This window comes from Echinops telfairi, unplaced genomic scaffold (genome assembly GCF_000313985.2).
Source record: "Echinops telfairi isolate 266 unplaced genomic scaffold, ASM31398v2 ScPeMD7_4225;HRSCAF=4972, whole genome shotgun sequence".
Lineage (NCBI taxonomy): Eukaryota > Metazoa > Chordata > Mammalia > Afrosoricida > Tenrecidae > Echinops > Echinops telfairi.
In genome coordinates, this window is record NW_022108124.1 from 6912245 (window position 1) to 6935335 (window position 23091).

Consider the following 23091-nt stretch of genomic DNA (forward strand, 5'->3'; position numbering starts at 1 on the left):
CCACCATTTTTTCCATCTATGATATTTTTGTTGAAAGGAAGACATTACACTGGCACACTATTATTAGTAAAACTCCAGACTTTCCTTGGGCTTTGCCGGTTTTCCCATAAATGTCCTTTCTCTGTTTCAGGAGCCAGTCTAGAGAATTCCCCACTGAGCTGCCCTGTGTCTGCATCCTCTTGGCTTGTGATGGTTTCTCAGTTTTCTCCTCATCTTTTAAGACCCTGACTGTCTAGAGGTCATGGACACTGTAGACTGTCCCCCAGTTTGTCTTTGCTTTTTATTCCTGTGGTTAGACTGGGGGATGGAGGTTGTTTTGTTTTGCTTTAATTTTGTTGTTGTGAATTGGGTGAAGGTGTACAGAGCAAAGCAGTTGTCCATTCAACCATTCATACACATGTTGTTTCATGTCCTTGATTGCAAACTGCATAACATGACATCATGTATCCCACTGCCTCCCTGTACTTTCTATGCCATTTCTCCTTCTATCCTGACCCTTGTGAGTTTTGTTCTTGGGCAAACGCCACCCTTTTGATCTCAAATGGTTGATTATGAATGAGTAACACAGCTGTGAAGTGTCCTTCTCCTCACATCCTATCAGGAAACCCTGATACCATTGGTGACATTAGCCTGCATCCCTGCTCAAAGTATTAATTTCCAGGTTTCTCCACTGTACACTGACGACTCTCCCCTGTCCTTGATTTATGCTTTGGAAGAAAGTCACTAAGACCAGAGCTCACGTTCAAACGGGATGAGGGGCAGGAGGTGTCCACACTTACTTTTTTGAATTATCTGTAAGAAAAACCATCCTATGAGACACAACAGCCCTTCACTGACACACAGGGCTACAGGGGACAGCACTGAAGACAGTGTGGGAAGTGTGCCCAGTCTAACACACACACACACACACACACACACACACACACGTGCGCACGCACACGCCTGGAACGAAGCACGAAGGGAGCACAACAGAGCAGCAAGGGAAGTAGAGCAATGAAGTCCCCAGAGTCCCATGTCCCCAGATCCGATTGGAAAACATTCCAAAGGGTCAACAGGCAGACCTGAAACTATTTATAGGCTTTCTTTCTTTCTTTTTATTTTTTTTCCCTCTCTCTCACTTTTTCCCCCCTTTTTCTTTCTCTCATGTCTATCCATATAGGATAGGCATGAAAACCAATTCCAAGGAGAAAACACAGGGCCGACAGCTCCAGCAGTACATGGGACAGGAGAAGAAGGAGAAAGGGAGGGAGGAGCCAACAAACCCAGGGACAAGGAAACAATAAGAGCTCTAAAATTGTCGGTGAGGAGGGCGCAGAATCCCTGATGGGGTTTGATCAAGTGCAAGGTAGCTGAGGAAAGTCCTGAGAGTTGAATGAAGGTCAAACATGATGGTGGGATAGGAGGAAAGTAAAAAGAAATAGAAGAAATAACTGGGAGGCAAAGACATTTACAGAGGTATAAATATAGGCATGCACATATATAAATACATTAATATATAACAATATATTGGTCTATGTACATATATTAAGGTAGCAGATGGTCATTGAGTCTCTACCCAAGTAGTCCCTCAATACAAGAGCACTTTGTTCTAATAACCTGGCATTCTGTGATGCTCACTTTCCCTACTCGATCACTGAAGACAAAGCAGGTGCATAAGCAAATGTGATGAAGAAAGTTGATGGTGCCCAGTAATTTAAAAATACAACATCTGGGATCTTAAAGGCTTGAAGTTAAATAAATGGCTATCTCAACATATGTACAAATATGCTTGATACAATTGATGTATGGATTGTTATAAGAGCCCCCAATAAAATGATCTTTTAATAACAATAATTTTTTAAGTGGTCATCTAGCCAGGAAACAACACAGCCCACGTAGAAGAAGCATGCCAGCCCATGTGATCATGAGGTGTCAACAGGATCAGGTATCAGGCATCAGAAGACCCAAAACAATCAAATGTGTGCAGGCAAATGATGAGGATCAGAGTGGAGACCCAAATACCAGCTGTAGACAATTGAACATTCCCTCACAGAAGAGCCACAAGGAAAGAACGACAGCCAGGGTACATAGCACCCATGAATACATTCCTCTAGTTCTTCAATGCTTCCTCCCCCACTATCATGACCCCAGTTTTACCTTACAAATCCAGCTAGACCAGAGCATGTACACTGGTACAGATAAGAGTTCTCAACACACAGAATCAGGACAGATAAACCCCTCAGGAACAGTTATGGGAGTGGCAATACCATGAGACTAGAAGGAAGGTGGGGGGAGAAGTGGGGAACTATAATGATTGATGTATAACCCCTCTTCCTCCCACCCCCAGGAAGATGAACAACAGAAACATGGGCCAAAGGAACAGCAGATGGTGTAAGATATGAAATTAATAAAATTTATAATTTATCAAGGGTTCACAAGGGTGGGAGAGGGCAGAAGAAAGAGGAGCTGATACCAAGAGCTCAAGCAAAAAGAAAATGTTTTGAAAAATGATGATGGCAACATATGTACAAATGTGTTTGATACAATTGATGTATGGATTATGACAAGAGTTGCAAGAGCCCCCAATAAAATGATTTATTGATTTTTAAAAAGAGAATGCAAAAAAAGAAAAGAAAAACTTGTCCTCCATGTAACATTTTCATTCAATCATTTGCTTCCCTTGATTTTAAAATAAGACAAGTCAGTAAAATGAAGAACATGTCAACTATGTAAAGCAATAAGAAAACACGTTAGAGGTTTTTTCAAGTTTTCACAGAAACATTGTTGATGCCAAGGCATTTTCAAAAAATCAAATTTAATATTTATTAACATAGGCCCAGTGGGAAAGGTACCCATGTGGTCATACACCTCCCACCCACTGTCCCCCAGCTTAACCTGTATCCTGACTTTATTTGTCCCATCTGATTCATAAAGATGAGCAGCCACGAGACACTCTGGCTGAACCATATTTGACTCTAGCAAGTATTCCAGTCACCTCGGATCCTCACAGCCAAATGGGCATCTCTTTCAGCTCATGTTCAGAAAGCTGATGACCCATATCTTCTCACCCTTTATTTGAAGGCCCTATAGGCCTCCTGTGGTATGCCAAAGACGGCCATCTTCTACGGTGATGGCCTCCATGATCACCACTCTCGACCTTCACTCCTCATTAGTTTATCATTCACGCTTTCAACAGACTCTTATTAAGCACCTAAGACCAGTTGCCACAGAGTCCATCTGATTCACAGTGACCCTTTGGCCAGAACAGAGCTGCCCCAGCACTGTTCTCATGGCTGTAAATCTTTATGCACGCAGACTGTTACACCTTTACCCCTCCTGGCAGTTGGGTTAGTACTGCTGAATTTCCCAGTTAGCCCTTTCATGACTGTGCCACCGAGGCATTTTAATAAGCACCTACTATGCCAAATAAGGTGGTATAGTGGGTTACAAGTTGGGCTGCTAGCTCTAAGGTCAACAGTTTGAAACCAACAGCCACTTCAAAGGAGAAAAGATGAGGCTTTCTGTTCTCATACAGATGTATAGGCTATGGAGTCCAAAAGGGAAGTTCTACTCTCTGCAAAAGGTTTCCATAGGTCAGAATCAACTTGACGGCTGTGGGTTACATGTCAAATGCTACGCTTCTTTCCGTCACACTGTTCTGGCCTCTTATGGATGACGAAGTTAAAGTAATTCATGTTATGGGTTGAGTTGTATCTACTCAAATGATGTAGTGAAGTCTTAAGTCTAGTACTAGTGAAGGTGCCCTGATTTGGAAATAGGTTAAATTAGTTAACATGAGGTCATCGTAGCATAGTGTAGGTTACAATCCATTAGGAGGGATGTCGTTATAAAAAGAGATACAAATGGGGAGGGACGACTCAGAAACGGGGAGAAAAATGATTGCTCGACTCAGAGAATGCAATCAGCATCTCTAACCCAGGGGTCCTCAAACTTTTTAACAGGGGGCCAGTTCACTGTCCCTCAGACCTGTTGGAGGACCGGACTATAGTTAAAAAAACAAAAACAAACTATGAACACATTCCTATGCACACTGCACATACCTTATTTGAAATATTTTTTTTAAAAGGGAGGAAAAACACCTGGCAGGCCGGAAAATATCCTTGGCGGGCCGCATGTGGCCCACAGACTGTAGTTTGAGGACCCCTGCAAATGGTACATATGGAAACTGTTGAATTTGTGGGTGCTTTATTGTATATATTCTCTACTCAACAACAAAATACATATATATATATATTTTTTTAATCATAGCTTTTACTACAGAAAAATGAGAAGTATGTAAAGATGGAAGCAGAGGATGAGTTATATTGCAAACTCCAACTGTTGCCAGTCACTTTATGTTGCCAGTTCCTGACTCCGGGGATGGTGGGTCTTCAGCAGACACTAGAAGGGAGGCATAAACAGACTCTCTCTGAGTCCTCAGGAGACATCAACACTCCCCCCATGCAGATATTGGATCTCGAGCCTCCAGAACTGTAAGGGAATAGGTTCTGTTGCTTTAAGACACAAGACAAAGATCCAAAATATTTGGATAAATGGGTAAATGTTTAATTATATATGTAGGTAGGTGTATGGGCATACATAGGTACTTACGTGTATGTATCCACACACACATATATTTTGAAGGCAAAGGAGGAAAGAAAATTTCCTCCTGTGTCAGATAAAAGAGGCATTAATTATGACATAAGGAGATTTTAGATAGTGATTTAAAATCCAAACATCTGAATAGAAATAAATAAATAAAAGGCCAAAGGACTTGTTCAGTCCATTCACACATGAAGAAACACACAGACTTTCTAGAAAAAAAGAACATCCCTGGCGATTAGGGAGACACTCTCCCTCCACACACTGTCCTACCCTGGAGGCAGCAGTACAGGGGTACAACTGTTTGGGGGAGCGGTGCTGCCTCAGTGCCTTCGAAAACTCGATCAACCCCAGTAAGTCCAATTTTAATCATTAATCCTCAATAAATAAATATATATGTTACATATAAATAAATATATATGTAACCCTAGTGATGCCATGCTTAAGCACTTGGCTTAACTCAAAGGTCAGGGGGTTGAACCCCGCAGCCATTCTACAGGAGAAACATTTAGCAGTCTGCTTCTGTAAAGATTTACAGGCTTGAAAGTAAAAGGAAATAGAGGAAAGAATCAGGAGGCAGAGGTCTAAATACAGGCATGTACATATGTAAAGATATTTCTATATAACGAAAGGGAGATAAGATCTATGTACATATATCTATATGCTAAGAATTAAGGTAGCAGATGGACATTGGGCCTCCACTCAAGTACTCCCTCAACGCAATAACACTTTTTTCTAATAATATGGCATTCTGTGATGCTCACCTTCCCAACACAATCACTGAAGACAAAATGGGTACATAAGCATGTAGCAACAATGAAACATACAACTTTCCTCTAGTTCCTAAATGCTTCCTCCCCTGCCCCACCCTATCATGATCCCAATTCTACCTTACAAATCTGGCTAGACCAGAGGATGTACACTGGTACAGATAGGAACTGGAAACACAGGGAATCCAAGGTGGATGATCCCTTCAGGACCAGTGGTGTAAGTGGCGATACTGGGAGGGTAAAAGGAGGGTGGGTTGGAAAGGGGGAACCGATTACAAGGATCTACATGTGACCTCCTCCCTGGGAGATGGACAACAGAAAAGTGGGTGAAGGGAGACGTCGGATAGGGTGAGACATGACAAAATAATAAATTATAAATTATCAAGGTTTCATGAGGGAGGGGGTAGTGAGGAGGGAGGGGGAAAATGAGGATCCGATGCCAGGGGCTTAGGTGGAGAGAACGGTGGTGGAAATGAATGGACAAATGTGCTTGACACAATTGATGTATGTATGGACTGTGATAAGAGTTGTATGAGCCCTAATAAAACAATTTTTAAAAAAAAGAAGATTTGCAGGTTTGCAAATCCTAGCAGTTCTTGTCCTAGAGGGTCTCTGTCAGTTAGAATTGACTCAAGGACACACAACACCATCAATGTGCAAAGACAGACTGATATTATTTGAGGTGTTATTCATAATAGTGGAGAGGATAATAAAAGTGGCGTTTTTAAACAAGATACTGGTGAAGTAAACTGTGCTATACACACTAAGAATGGCTATCAATGTAGCTATCTAAATGATTTTAAACTACCCATTGATACGGGACAGAATTTGTACTTTCTGGCATGCAATTTTCATTTTACTAGAGATTAAAATTCTATTGTATTCGCATGGAGATGTTGCCCCGTGCATTTACAAATTTAAAATGTTATAAAACAATATGCACAGCATAATCCCATTTTTCAGGGGTCCATAAATATATTGATCAAATGTTAAGAGTAGCTATCCCTTCAAGCTCTGGTGCTTTAGTGCTTACACTTGGGTGCTAACTGCAAGGTCAGCAGTTCCAAACCACTAACACCTCCTCAAGAAAAAGAATTGCTATCTCTGGTTGGAAAACAAACAAACAAAATACCGCCATGAAGTTAATTCCAATTCACTGTGACCCTAAGTAGGGTTTCTAAGACTGCAAATCTTCATGAGAACTGACAGTCTCATCTCCTCATCTTTCTACAGAGGGGCAGCTGGTAGTTTTGAACCATTAACCTTGCAGTTCGCAGTCACCGGGATTATCTCTTAAGAGTGAGAATATCTTTTAAAATCTTGTCTTTATTTCCAAATTAGTCCTATAACTAGCTTTTGAGGCAAAAATAGCATGTAATGTTAGCATCATATTAATACAATACAATAATCCTAGCTTTCTTGATTGAAAAAGAAAAGCTGAGACTTTGCTCAAAGTTTCTAAGGTACTTGTCATATTTTTGCAGCTTCAAAGAAACAGTTGAGCTAAATAGATAGACTTTAAGGATAATGACCTTTTATGACTGATTCATGAGAAATCTTCGTTCTGGTCCAAGGGGGCTTCAAAACATTTAGGGGACATTTCCAATTTTGTGTCATTCCATTTTTCCACAGACTTTTTGAAGCCCCCTGGTATTTCCTTTCCAGCCTTCGGCCCCCTCTGATTTCGGCTACAGACCACGGAGCAGTCGTGTGATCACGGCAGAGGTGAAATGTTCCTGTTCTCACTGCCGAGCCTGAATGTAATCCAGCAGCTCAGGGCTGTGGGGCGCTTGTCACTTTCGCCGGGTTCTGTTGGCAGCTTCCACGCCCAGGCTATCACTTTCGCTGCTGGGGAAGGTGTGGTGTAAAAGATGTAGGCTTTCCTCTCCCACCATATGGAGCTGTTCTACGGAGTGTATGCCCTGCCATTTCAGTAGCTATGAATAAAGCCAGGGGGTCTGTTCCACGTGCTGTTATGGTCTCTTTAAAAGATGCTTTCTAGATGTTTATGCAGATCATCTAATTCCCCAAAACTTCTCATCTCAACCCGACTGGGCATATTCTGTATATCTCATTTTCAAATCCAGAGTCATCGGCGTTCAATAACAATGTGACCTTTTGGATTGTGGCCCTAGCCGATCTGGATGACAGTGGATAAGTGCTCATCAGCAGACACATCTAGCGCATCTAGTGTGGGTACTGCCCACGGGGAGCAGGGGGTGGTGGGGAGGGAAGTCATCCCTGCCCTTGAGGAGCCTTTTATCTGAAAGGAAGCTCCCAGTGCCTGCAGTTACTATCCTCCATGTGGCAGGCAGCCTTCCTTCCACCAGACACCCTGTCTTCCAGCTTTATCTTTTCTGATCCAGGCTGCCAATTGCATTCCATTGAGAGGCTGAGATCTTACCTTGAATTTTTCAAAACACATTCTGACTCCTGGCTGCCATGCACACCAGGCATTTGACATTTTCCTGGTCTCTCTTGAGCTTAATTGAACTCTCAAGCTCTAAGGCTATTCCAGAGCTTGGATTTAGTCTCCTCCTTACAATAGCTAAAAGATTGGTGGAAGTTGAGTGTATTAATTATTACCAGATGGGAATACATAGAGAATGTTTTTCTCTCCTATTAAATACTCACTGTTAGGCGTTGGGCTGCTAACAGCATGGGAGAAAGACAAGGCTTTCTGCCCCCCTAAAGAATTACAGTCTCAAAAACCCACAGGGGCTCTAGCTACCCCGTCCTGCAGGGGTGCTCTGCATAACAATCGACTCAATGGCAGTGAGTTTTTGAGTACTGAATACTAAAAAGAAACTTCGGTGGCATGGTGGTGAAGCATTCAGTTCCTAAAGAAAAGGTGAGGATGCAGAACCAACCAACCATTCCTCAGGAGAAAGATGGGAGAGTCGGAGTCGGCTTCTGTAAAGCTTGCCAACCCCCTCGACTGCCATCACGCGTATTCTGACTCACAGCGATGGTATAGAGCTGAGTAGAACTGCCCTGTGGGTCCTCGAGATTTTTAAATCTTTATGTGTACAGACAGCCTCATCTTTCTCCCTTATAGCGACTGATGGGTTCCAAATGCGGGCTTTGCAATTAGCGGCTCTTTATGTAGCCCTTGGAAATCCCATGTTGCAGTTATAAGCTCTCATATGAGCCCTAACTGGCTTGACAGCAATGGAAAATGAGTAAATACTAACAGTCAGCACATACTCAGAGCTGGAAAAGTGATTGTTTTTGTAATTAATTTGGTAGCATGGGTGTTCTTATAATTCCCTACCATATGCTCCCAAAAAGAAATGGATTAATGACTTTGTAAGATGTAGATCACCCTAATAAATGGAACTCATTGTAACTTACCCACAATAAGATCTCTCTAATCTCAGACTCAGAGAGAGCTAGGATTCATTGCCTATTCCACTTGCTCGGAAGTATTAAGCTTATTGATTAATATAGATGAGCTCAATTTTATAGGTGAAATAATATCTACCTGGAAGAAATCTATACCAAAAAAAATTTTTTTAACTACTGCCATTGAGTCAATTCTAACTCTTGTGGTTGTGGTTGTTATTGTTAGGTACAACTGAGTCCATTCCAACACATAGCAAACCTATGCACCACAGAACGAAACCTTTTTGAAGTTTTTGCGGAACCGAACGGCATGGTTCTGCACCAGCCTCACAATTGTTCTGTTTAAGCCCACTGCTGCAATGATGTGTCAATCCCTGTCACTGAGGACCTTCCTCTTTATCTCTGCCCTTCTTCTTTACCAAGCATACGTCCTTTTCCAGGGACAGATCTCTCCTGGTAATACCGCATATACTCGAGTATAAGCCAACCCGAATATCAGCCAAGGCACCTAATTTGACCACAAAAAACGGCATTAAAAATGTGCCGAAAAACTCAGCTTATACATGAGAATATATGGTATGCTCAAAATTCACGAGACGAAGTCTCACCATACTCCCTTTGAAGGATCTTTCAGGCTGTGCTTCTAAAATTTGTTCACCCATTTCAGGAGGGGACATATGATGTAAAACTGATTGTATCTGAGGAAGAATTCTAAACTGCGGTGCAGTCATTGGCCAAAAAAAAAGTTTTTCTTTGGGAATAATGAGGGCAACAAATGTATAGATGTGGTTTACACAATTGATCTATGTATTGTGATGAATTGCATGAGCCCCAATAAATTGATTTTAAAAATAAATAAATAAATAAAATCAAGAAAGGTGTGCATCAAAAAAAAAAAAGTTTTTCAGAATCGATGGAATATTATTTGAGATCTTTCGACAAAGGGACGCAATGCTGGAAGTGTTCATCTGCACCCCGGAATTTGGAAGATGGCTACCTGGCCAAGTAACTGAATGGCATCCATAGGTGTGCCCATTCTAAAGAAAAATGGGCCAACAGAATGCAGAAATTAATAAACAATATCACACATTAGTAACATTTTGCTGTAGATAATTCACAAGCAGCAGCGCCTTGACAGGAAGGAAGACACCAGAAATTCAAGCCCAGTTGAGAAGAGGCCAGAGCACGAGAGACATCATTGTGATGTCAGACGGACCTTGACCGAAAGCAGAAAATGCCTGAAGGATGTTTACCTGTGTTTCATTGACTATGTTAATCATAACAAATATGGGCAACCTTTCAAAGAATAGGAATTCCAGAACACTTCATTGTGCTCTTGGGGAACCTGGACATAAACCAAGAGGCTGTCATTTGAATCAGAACCAGGTATACTACATGGTGTGTACATGGTGTATAATCAGGAAAGGTGTGCCTGAAGGGTTGTATACTCTCACTCTACTTATTCATGCTGTCTGTATGCTAAGCAAGTAATCTGTGGATCTAGATGATAGAAGAAGAAAGCAACATCGATCTTGAAGGACGCTCATTAAAAATCTGTGACAGGCAGATGGCACCACCTTGCTTGTTGAAAGCCAGCGGGATCTGGGGCACTTACTGATGGGGAACAAGGACAGCCTTCAACATGATGACACCACAACATAAAGAGACCAGCAATCCTCACACCTGGACCACTACTAGCATCGTGAGAAGTGGCAAAAATGTGGACGCTGTCAACGGTTTCATTTTACTTGAAGCCACAACCAAGGCCCATGGAAGACGCAATCAAGGAGTTAAATGGCATACTGCATTGGACAAATCTTGCAAAAGACTCGTTTGATCTGTTCAAAAGCAAAGATGTCGCTTTGGGAACTAAGGTGTGCCTGACCCGAGCCATGTCATCTCATATGCATGTGAAAGCTGGACAATGAATAAGACAAATAGAAGACTTGGTACCTTTGAATTACGGCACTGTAAAGAATATTAAATATACCGTGGACAGCCAGAAGGACAAACAAGTCTGCTTTAGAAGACACACAGCCAGAAGGCTCCTCCGAAGTGAGGGTGGAGAGACTTTGCTTCATATACTTCAGACATGTTATAAGGAAGGACAACTTAGTTGTTGAGAAGCATATATGCATATTAAAGGTTCAGCAAGGGGCACTGTGTCTATAAGCTGGATGAACACAGTGGCTGTAACCATAGCAACCACTGTGAAGCCGGCATAAGACCAGGCAGTGTTTCATTCTATTTACATAGGGTCCTTTTGAGTTGGAACCAATTCTATGGCACTTAAGACAATACGCATGAATGTGAGTATAAAAAATCCAAACAAACAAACAAAAAATCCAATCCTCCTTTGCCACTGCAATTTCAATCCAGGCAACGCAAGCTATTTTCAAGTCTAGTCCCCTCTGCTCCACTCTCTGATTTTTTTAAAAATCATTTTATTGGGGGTGTGTTTAACTTTTATCACCATCCATACATCCATCCATAAATGTGTCAAGTCCATCTGTACATAGGTTGCCATCATCATTTTCAAAGCATTTTCTTTCAACTTGAGCCCTTGGTATCAGAACTTCATTTTCTTCACCTTCCTCCCCCACCCTCCATTACAGCACCTACACACGCACCACTTCTTCCTCGGAATTTCACCACCCTGACCTATAGAGCAGACCTCACAAGTGAAAGGGTGCAGGCCTCCAGACTAGCACATCTACTAAACTTTAAGTGCCAGCTGCAAATTTACAGTCTTCACAACTCCATCGTTTCTGATTCGTTGATTACAAATTCAGGGGTCGCCTCTACCCGCCTCAGGATATCAGCAGGAAGTTCAGAGGATCCCTAACCTCTCATTTCTTGTCCCTGGCTCTCACTCTCCCAAAAGTTTGATAATTCGCTAGAATAACTCACAGCCAATTCTGTTTTATAATTACAGTTTTATTAAATTTCAAAAGAAGACTACAAACAAGAACTGCACGGGGTCAGTTCTAATAGCATTTCCAGTTTGGAGTGGCTTTATCCCAGGAAGCAGTATGCTACTCTCCCACAGGCACCAATGTCTTTCACCAAGCAAGAAACAAACAGAGCTTCCATGTCCAGAGCTTGTATTGGAGTCTCATTACAATCATGATTGAAATGGAGTCTTAGCCTCTCCCTGGGATTAGCTGATCTTGCTGGCCTCCTCCTAAATCCCCTCCCATCATAAACCATCGGGTGTGATCTGGAAGCTTATCAAAAACGTGTCAATTACTGGGAAATGTCTATGGCTTTAGGGGTTATCTCTCAGGGAGCAAGGGCAAACACCTAATTCTGAGCCCCATAAATGTCCAGTTGAAGGTTAAGTCAACCCTCTTTTAGTGATTTTGATGGAGAGGAACTTTCTGCTTCAGCTAGAATCACTGGTATACATGAATTTGTGTGTCAAGTACTGCCATTATGTGTGAAAATGACAGGGCAATGTCAAACCTCATATCGCTTCAGGATAGGATAGAATCACCATCATCAACACCCCAAGGCTATTATCTAAGAAGTGGAGGTCGGACATGCCTCCTTTCTCTAACTTTCTTACCAACCAATTCTAACACCAGAGTCCCTACCACGGCACTCACTATTTCTGCTGAGTTAAAGACTTCAATACAATGGCCACACAGACTCACAGACCAGACCCAGGATTGTGTCGTTTACTAGAGAAGTGCTAGAATACAATCCTACCACTTGTCTATAAATTTGTCCAACCTGTGATGGACTTATGTTGCTGGGATGCGGGGAGCCATGTCATTGGTATTGTGACCATCAACAGGATTACCCAAAGGGAACAGATATCTTCAGGGTGTCCAGACTTCAAAGAAGGAATGAACTATCCATAGCTGTTGAATTAGCCACTGGTAACTTTGTGGATAGCACTGAAACATTGTCAGATACTGAACACCTTATGAAGAGTGGCAGCACATTGTCAGAGGTCTTTCCAGGAGACGAGCCCCATGGGTCTGAAATCAAAACAAGCAAACTCACTGATCAAACATGCCATCAAGATTAGTTGATAATTACTAGAGATTAGAATGAAAAAGTTAGAAACAAAAAGAATGAGTACTTATAAAATATGACTTTGGTGATAGAAACAAAGCTGGAGATCACAGGATATCATTTTGCAAGACCAACAAATTATTCTTCCTGAAAAATACCTTTTCAACAACACAACAGTCTTAAAGGCTTGAAGGTAAACAAGCGGCCATCTAGCTCGGAAGCAACAAAGCCCACATGGAAGAAGCACACCAGGCTGTGCGATCATGAGGTGTTGAAGGGATCAGTTATCAGGCATCATCAGAACAAAAAATCTTATCATAGTGAATGAGGGGGGGAGTGCGGAGCCGAGACCCAAAGTCCATTTGTAGGCCACTGGAGATCCCCTTACAGAAGGGTCTGGGGGAGGAGACGAGCCAGCCAAGGTGAGATGTAGCAACGATGAAACATACAACTTTCCTCTAGTTCCTAAATGCTTTCTCCTCCCCCACTATCATGATTCCAATTCTACCTTATAAATATGAATAGACCAGAGGATGTACACTGGTACAGATAGGAACTGGAAACAGGGAATCCAGGACAGATGATCCCTTCAGAACCAGTGGTGAGAGTGGCGATACTGGGAGCGTAGAGGGGCAACCGATTACAGGGATCTACTTATAACCTCCTCCCTGGGGGATGGACAACAGAAAAGTGGGTGAAGGGAGACGTTTGACGGGGCAAGATATGACAAAATAATAATTTATAAATTATCAAGTGTTCATGAGGGAGTGGGGAGGGGGAGAGGGAGGGGAAAAAATGAGGAGCTGATGCCAGGGGCTTAGGTGGAGAGCAAATGTTTTGAGAATGATGAGGGCAATGAATGTACAAATGTGCTTTACACAATTGATGATGTATGGATTTTGATAAGAGTTGTATGAACCCCTAATAAAACGATTTTTTAAAAAAAACAGAAAAATAAACACTGCCCAGTCCTGCACCATCCTCACAATTAGTCTTATATTTGAGCCCATGTTTGCAGCCACTGTGTGAATCCATCTCCTTTCACTGCCCCTCTACCCTACCAAGCAGAATGTTCTTCTCCTGGGTCTGGTCTCTCCAGACAACATGTCTAAGCATGTGAGAAGTCTCGCCATCCTTGCATTCTGGCTGTGCTTCTTCCAAGACAGAGCTCTTTGTTTTGTTGGCAGTCCGTGATACTTTCAAGCCTTTTTTTACCAACACCATAATTCAAATGTGTTGATTCTTCTCCTTCAGGCTTCCATACTCAATGTCCAACTTTCACATGCACAGGAGGCCAGAGGAGATGCCATGGCATAGATCAGGTGCACCTTAGTGTTCAAAGTGACACACTTGCTTTTTGTCACTTTAAAGAGGTGTCATACAGCTGATTTACCCAGTACAACTCATCTTTTGATCACTTAACTGCTGCTTCTGTGAGCCTTGAATGTGCATCCAGCAAGATGAAATCCTTGACAACTTCAATCTTTTCTTCATTTATCATGATTTACCTATTGGTCCAATTGTGTATAGTTTTCTTTTTTCTTTAATCATTTTTGGGGGGCTTGTACAACTCTTATCACAATCCATACATACATACATCGTGTCAAGCACATTTGTACTTTGGTTGCCATCATCATTCTCAAAGCATTTGCTTTTTACCTGAGCCCTTGGTATCAGCTCCTCATTTTTCCCTCCCTGATTTTTATTTTCTTTCCATTGAGTTGCAGTCCATACTGAAGGCTGCCATCCTTGATCTTCATCAGCAAGTGCTTCAAGTCCTCCTCGCTTTCAGCAAGCAAGGTTGTGTCATCTGCATATCACAGGTTGTTAATAAGCCTTCTTGCTACCCTGATACTGCTTTCTTCTTTATTTAATCCACTTTCTCTGATGATTTGCTCAACTTACAGATTTAAGAAATATAGTGAAAGGATACGACCACGACACACCTTTCCTAATTTTAAACCATGCAGTATTCCCTTGTTCTGTTCACATAACTGCCTCTGATCCATGTACACGTTCTTTCGAACACAATGAATGTTCTGGAATTCTCATTCTTTTCAAAGCTATCCATCAAGCTGAATGCCTTGGCATAGTCAGTAAACCACAAGCAAACATCTTTGTGGATTCCTCCGCTTTCAACCAAGCTCCCTCTGACATCGGCACTGATAGCCCTTGTTCCAGGTTCTCTTCTGAATCCAGCCTGCACATCTGGTAGAAGACCTACCTGGAGTAAAGTAGACGGTGATGGTGACGGAGGAGAAGCAACTCGAAAAACGAGTTGCGGTGACAAACTGAGGAAACTTCAGCATTCATGATTGATTGATTGTTTTCCTCACGTGATGGTAAAGAGATGACTATGAGACTGACCAAGACAGTGTTAGAATCGTAGGATTTTCTCTAGGCCTCACAAAATAGAGACCCACAGGCCCCCACCCCCACCCCCGGCATGAGAAGTCTCAGGCTAGATAAGTCTTTTGTGGATTTGTTGAAGTTAGATTGAAACCAAATTAAGTTGTAAGATGAGCTCTTTCTTTATTTGCATGATCCGTCCTTTCTGGTACTTCCTAGCCCAGATTGCTTTTTTTCTAAGCCGTGGAACTGAAAAGGAGAAAAAATGGGCCCCAGGCCTAACTCAGAAGCTATCTTCTGAATACTCAGTCCCTCCCCGTCTCTCCACCCAACATCCTAACAATAGGGTCATTTTACACTTGACACATTTCTTTCAGCCCTTTGGGATTTCTAATCTGTTCATTAGAGAACAAACACTAATTTTCAAAACAAAACAGAAAGCATTGTTTTCAAATCTAGTAACTTGAGTCTTTAAAAATATATACTATGTCTTTCACTACTACCCATTTTTTAAACTATACAATAAGAAAATCTAGTTTTTGTTGCTGTTGTTGCTCTGCTTTCTCTTGTATTTATGAAGAGGAAATATTTTAAAACAGAAAATTCAGGGAAAAAGCAAAGTCTAATCCATGATCCTGTTACATATAGCACCCATTATCATAGTGGGTAAAAATAGCTATCTTCAGGAACTGGAAACACAGGGAATCCAGGGCGAATGATCCCTATAGGACCAGTAGTATGAGTGGCGATACTGAGAGGGTAGAGGGAGAGTGGATAGGAAAGAGGGAACCGATTATAAGGAACTGTAAGTGACCTCCTCCCTGGGGGATGGACAACAGAAAAGTGGGTGAAGGGAGACGTTGGACAGGGCAAGATATGACAAAATAACAATTTATAAATTATCAAGGGCTCATGGGGCGGGGGAGCGGGGAGGGAGGGGAAAATGAGAACCTAATGCTGGGGGCTTAAATGGAGAGGAAATGTTTTGAGAATGATGAGGGCAATGAATGTACAAATGTGCTTTACACAATTGATGTATGTATGGATTGTGATAAGAGTTGTATGAGCCCCTAATAAAATGATTAGAAAAAAAATAGCTATCTTCGTTTACTCCTGCCTGTTAAATTTGTTATCAAGTTACCCAATAAAATTTTTTCTGGGTAAAAATAATCATTTTGCATGTGGAATTTGGATTAAAATTATGTCACCTAACTCTTTGTTAACTACCCCACCCCACCCCGCCCTCCGCCCCCCCAGCAACACATACTGACACTGTAGCAGAACCACATGCCCACTTCTGTGGTAACAATCTGACAAAAATTGCAAAGTGGATAAAATCAACCATGAACAAAAATGATTTCTTTGCTCCAATTACTAGCAAGCTACTCTGAATGTGTTGTACCTGGATAGTTCTATCATTTAAATATGATCCTAGAAAAGTTATTTGCATCAGGTTGTTATTGCTGCTTACTATCAAATCAGCTCCAACTCACGGTGACTGGATGCACACCAGAATAAAACATTACCTGGTCACCAGTAATGTACATTCCTATGATTATGCATTCCAATATTAAATCCCTAGTTAAATATTGAAATATTAACATTGTTCTTTTCTAAATACCAAGACCAATGCCCTGATGATCTAGGGGAGTTTTTGCTGTAACAATTCAAACCCCAGGAACCTGAAAACAAAAAGCAATGTTGATTGATGTCAAACTGACACTAATTCTGGGGTGTCACTTTTTGAAACAGACTTAGAATCTGATCTCCAAACATTTACTGATCTAAAGAAATAGCAAAACATACTAGAAATGTTATTCAGGAAAACATTGTTTAGCATTCTCATAAATATGAATCTTTTAAACACCAAGAATATGAAAGTTAGCTGTAAAATGTTTAAATTCAAACTATCACTTGTGTGACAGAAAGACAAATTAATTCACACATTTCAGATTATGCTCCAAAAAGTATTTAACTGAGAGGCATGGGAATTGGAAAAAAAAAAATTCCCACTGAAACAGGATTAAATGACAGTTCCTCCCCACAACATATCTTCAGACGTCAATAGATCCCATAATGTTGCTGAGCTATTAGATATTTGAATAGCTCTGTTGGTGTAGTGCTTATGCATTGGCCTTACGAACCCAAGGTCACCAGTTCAAATTCCACAACTGGTCTTCAGGAAAAGGATGAGGCTACCTACTCCTGTAAAAATTTAGTCTCAGAAATACAAAGGGGCAGTCTACTATGTCCTAGAGCAGCAGTGGGCAACATTTATTCTGGCAAGAGCCACTTTAATATTTATAACATCACTCACAAGCCATGCAAAAATTATCAACTCACAACTTAGCCTGCTAGATTTGGTCAAACATTTAATTAATTCATCCTTAATATGATGGCTAGAACAACTCTTCTTTAATGAAGCATGTGAGGTTAGCTAGTATTAATGCTTTCACAAGCCAGGCATTCCCCACCCTTGTCCTATAGAGTCTCTGTGCGTCAGAATCGGCTCCATGGCAGTGGGTGGTAATCGCACTACAACAGTGTACTAGCTGCTACAAGATTATACAGTCTCATGAAGTAACTGGACATGGATAGTTTCATTGCTGAAAAGACAGGATAGACTATGGTAAAACTTAGAATCCTTTTTATTTCTAGTAAGCCTATGTGGGAACACTCTTTCTGAGCTCTGTTCTGTTTCTCTCGAAAATGAGAGCCTAAAATGACTTTTTTTAAAATGATAGCCTAGATGGGTATTAAAATCTGGGCCAGCAGCTTCCCACAGACACTGTTCAATTGTTGGTTTTCACTTTTGATCAAAGACTGGAGACCAGAGGCAACTTTCTGTTTATTCCTCTGTAGGTAAAATGGTGTGGGTGGGTGGTTGTGAAGGATGAAGGCAAGATAAGGATTAGGGCACCTAAAGGAAATATTCTAAGAATATATTTCTGAGTTGAAGGTATGTTTTTAAAGCTGCAGTTCAGGTTTTAAATCAGGAATGGTTTAGTTGTTCTATGACTAATTATTTTATAATGACTTAATGGAAAGGATTTAAACAGAAAAGTCACATACATGGTGATTTTGTGAACATGTTTGTGGCAGTGTAGGAAGGGAATTTTGAGCATGACAAAGATGGATGCTGGCAAAGACGGTGAGAGTCTCCTACAAGCAGCAGGTGAGAGATTAGATCAAAGAAATTCCTACAAGGCAAAGTTTGGAACCACAGGATGTAGCGATTCAGTGGACACAGAGGGTAAAGTAATAAGGGAAAATGAGAATGAATGCCAATGTTATGTTCAGGTGACAGTGCTACCGGTAGTATGATTGGGAAGACAGGGGAAGGAGCAAGTTGGGGTGTCCTGCGTTCTAGTTCTATTGGGATATAAAGCAAACTATCCCCAAACTAAGGGCTAATCAATAATTTAACTCACCAATCTGTACTTTAAGCGGACTTAAATGGGTAAGTTTCATGTCTGCACCACCTGATTTCAAGTAAGGCAGCCTTGGGGTGGAGGGTCTATTTACATAAGTGGCAAGTTGCTGCTGGCTGCCTGCCAGGGCTATCAGCCAGAACACCTCTTTGTGTCCACTCCATGTGACTCTGATTGTCTACAACAGGTTGTTAAGGATACAAGAGTAAATGTCCCCAAAATAAAGAAGTGGAACCTACCAGTTATAAAGAAGTAGGCCCAGAAACCGGCAGCCAGTCACTTCTGCTGTTTTCCATTATTCAAGCAGTCATCAAGCACAGGTTCAAAGAGAGGGGCATAGACCTCTTTTCCTAATATCTTGGGACCATATTTTTAAACCTCCACACTGTGGAACCCATCTACTACATGCGGATAAGTCAAACAGGATTGCTACAAAATCAGAAACTTTTATTATCCAAAAACATCAAAATGTGAGGCCATTGCTTCTCAACATATCCCCCATCAAGGGCTATACACTTGCGAAAGTGATGTTTCTCTCTGCAACCTTCATCCCAAAGAGTAAATTCCTTGACTCCTGATGGAGTCAAATCATGTCCCTTTGAAATGTTCTTTGAGTTTGGGGAACAAAAATACGTCTGAAAGGGCAAAGTCAGATCTAAAGATGGATGGGGCAAGGTGTCTGCAATGAGCTACTCATGGGACCTCAAAGAATGATCAGATGCATTGTCCTGGTGAGAAAAAAAAATCCCTAGCCCAACTTTCCTGGCCTTTTTCTTTTTTAATTATTTTATTGGGGGTTCGTACAATTCTCATCACAATCCATACATACATCCATTGTGTCAAGCACATATGTATATTTGCTGTCCTCATCATTCTCAAAACATTTGCCCTCCACCTCAGCCCTTAATATCAGTTGCTCATTTCCCCCTCCCTCCCCCACCACCCCTCCATAATTCACCTTATTATAGTTTTGTCATAAGTTACACTTTCCAACGTCTCCCCCCCCCCTCTTCCCTGCTGCCCCCCCCCCCGGAGGAGGAAATACCTAGATTCTTGTAATCGGTTCCCCCTTTCCACCCCACATTCCCTTCACCCTCCAGGCCTCGCCCCTTTCACCACTGGTCCTGAAGGAGTCATCCACCCTGGATTCCCTGGGTTTCCAGTTGCTATCTGTACCAGTGTACATCCTCTGGTCTAGCCAGATTTGAAAGGTAGAATTGGATCATGATAGTGGAGGGGAGGAAGCATTTAAGAACTAGAGGAAAGTTGTATGTTTCATCGTTGCTACCCTGCACCCTGACTGGCTCGTCTCCTCCCCGCGACCCTTTCTCACAAAGCAGTTTTCAGTTTTCTTAAAACTTCTTCATCCTAAGTTCCTATGATTTTCCTGTATCCTCAAAGAAAAGCTATCAAATTACCCCTGCAGAATCCTAAAAGTTGCTGTCCCATTCTGATCTGACCTCTCTTCCTCGAATTGAACTAATCTACCAGATCCCCTTGGCAGCCACTCTGTTGACCAGACCCTGCTCCCTGGATTGTGTTGGTAAATAGAGGACTCATCTCTGGTTATGATTTGTTCCATAAAATTATCTTCATGAATTTAGATTGTGCCCAAAAAAAACGATGGAAAGGTCAACCAACACCTTGAGCTGGCAATGCTTTGGGCGCTCTTCGGGTCAAAAGCTTGCTGAGGTCAAGCTGTTGGCTTAAAACTGAAAATAGTGAACCAGCTTCAGTCGTTAGTGCATTGAGGGTCATTCTGTAGCCCATGTCTACCAGTTCCTGGTTTGGGACTTCAGCCATCGTTACTTCATTAGTCTTCAGCCATCGTTACTTCATTAGTCCAGAGTGACGATCTTCCTTCTCTTTGTTCATCATTGATGTCTTCCTGACCTTCCTTAAAGCACTAGCTACATCTAAAAAACACTGCTTTTTATGTAAGGCAACATCCCCAAAACTGGTTGCAGAACTTCAATGAGTTGGGAAAATGCCCACTTGAATTTTATTTGTATTAGCCCCGCTCTCAAAGTCATTTTTACCAAAGCACAGAAAGTATCTTTGTTGTTTGGTTTGGGGGTTGTTTGTTTTGTTCTTTTTGAAGACACACTAATAAGACGAAGACAAATGTATTACTAAGAGAATGAGACAGAACATCCCCATATATAACAGATGTGATTTTATTCACAAATCTGGCTTAGGAAAGAGGTCAGAAAGTAACAATTTGAGAGTCATCTATCTATTGATGTAAATAGAGACACATTTATCACAACATTCATGAAGCTTAAGTTTCAAGCCCTTTGTGTACTAGCAGAAGGTAGGCCCCACCTTAATTTCATTTTTTTAATTAAAAAAAATCATTTTATTGGGGGCTCGTACAACTCTTATCACAATCCGTACATCAATTGAATCAGGCATGTTTGTACATATGTTGCTCTCATTCTTTTCTAGACATTTACTTTCTATGGAGCCCTTGGTATCAGCTCTTCCCCCTCCCTCGCCCATTATTTTTTTCTTAAAGTGAGACCCTAAAATTACAAAAGCTTCAGATCTCATAAATCTTGGCTCCATCCATGGGTGGAGTTTAAATCACCAGTTGATGAAATGATCTGAGGAGAGTATATAGATTGAAAAGAGCAGTGAACTGGAAAAGAAAACCTTAAAAAGCCAATATTCACAAAGTAATGGAACAAGAGACCGAAAATTAAGACTTTTTAGAATCTAGTCAGGGAGATACGAGATCAGAACAGAATTTGTCACCTAAAGCAAGTGAGCTTCAGGAAGAAATAAACAATCTCAAAGTAAAGCATCAAAGTCAGGAGATAACACCTGAAAAGGCTCCTTTGGAGTCGGCCTCGTGCAGATTCATTAGGGACCTTCTCAAGAGAGCTGCAGAGAAAGCAGAAGTCAGATTGTAGTGTGTTGAGAAGTCAATGTTAATTACAAAAACTAGAGACCGTCAGAAATCTGTCTGAAGAAGCATTTAGAAACAGATGCAGAAATCAGCAAGGTTGGAAGGCAGAAAAAATACTAGCTTCCAAGACTGCTTTAAGAAGAAACACAAAGCCTGAAGAGTGCTCTAACGATTAAAGAAATTGAAGCAATATTTTTAAATATCCTGAGGATGAAAACACCAGGCTCAGATGGCTTTACACACAAATTCTACCAAACTTGAACAGAAGAGATCATCTGTTTTATGAAATTTCTTCCAGGAAGGAGCGGAAAAAAAAGAGAGAGAGAGAGAATGTTCCAAGACGTTTTACATACCTCAGCAAATCACAATACTAAAATCACACAGATTAGGAGAAGGGAACTTTCAGGTCTTTTAAAATCATAAAGACCGCTAGAAAAAGCTTAAGAAAAAAAGAAGAAAAAGTTTCAGCAGCAGACTGGCATCGTCGAATGGAGGAATATGTTATTGTAGCTGCTGCCACTCCTGCCGCTGCTGCTGCTTTTAACTGCTTTAAAGTTGGCCCCCAACATACAGCGACGCATACACAACTGTACAGTGAAATGCTGCCCAGTCCTGAGCCAGCACTAAGATGGGTTGTAGATAGTACCATTGTGATGCATAGGATCTCATTGACTCATTTTCAGAACTAGCTCTCCTGGCCTTTATTCCTAGTCCATCTCAATGTGGACGTTCTATTGAAGCCTGTTCAACATCATAGCCTCCACTTGTAGTTAGGTGGTGATACACATGAAGTACATTGGCCAAGAATGAGCCTGGGTCTCCCACATGGAAGCCAAGAATTGTACTACTGAAGCCCTATGGAACAGTATAGATAAAAGATAGTTTAACCAGTTGATTTCATCCCAGGAAGGCAGAGATGGCTTCATAGAAAGTCCATAATGTACTTCAGTACACCAACATATTGTAAAATAAAAAAAACCCCTACGATCAGTTTCCTAGAGGCAGGAAAAACACCTGATAAACTTCAACAACAACAACGACAAAAAACAAGCTCATTGTAAAAGTAGAAGGGAATTTAACTAGCATGTCAGAAAAAAAATGCTGGAATTATTCTCTTTAAAACCAGGAACAAGACAAGAATGACCACAACCATTATTCTCCTCAATATGGGACTGAAGGTACCCCTGACGCCAAATGCCCAGTGAAGCAGTCTTACACCAGTTTCTGTGCTAATCGACCTGTCTGCTTTGCTAACAATCTCTATCTGAAATCCACAAGTTCCACAGCTTTGAAATCATATTCTCAACTAGGGCTGTTCAAAGAATCATCCAGGCTTTTAAAATACTGATGTCTAGATTCTACCCCCAATTTTTCTATTTCAGTGGTCTAGGATGAAGCACGGATCTTTGTAGTTTCAAAGGCTTTCCAGTTGCTTCCAATTGTCCGGCCCTAGCTGGACACAATGGAGTAGAGGGGTAAGAACTATTAGAAATTATATTCTAAAGTATGTGGTTTGGGGAAGGATACTATTTCAGTAGAAACCTACTTTTGAGTCTTGACTTAAATTTAGAGGTTGAGATAGTGTATTGTGCCAGCCTGGCCGATAAACACAAGTGGGATTAACTGAAGGGCAGAGAGATAAATGGCTTGGTGAGCCTCATCTTTCTTGTCTCTCGCTCTT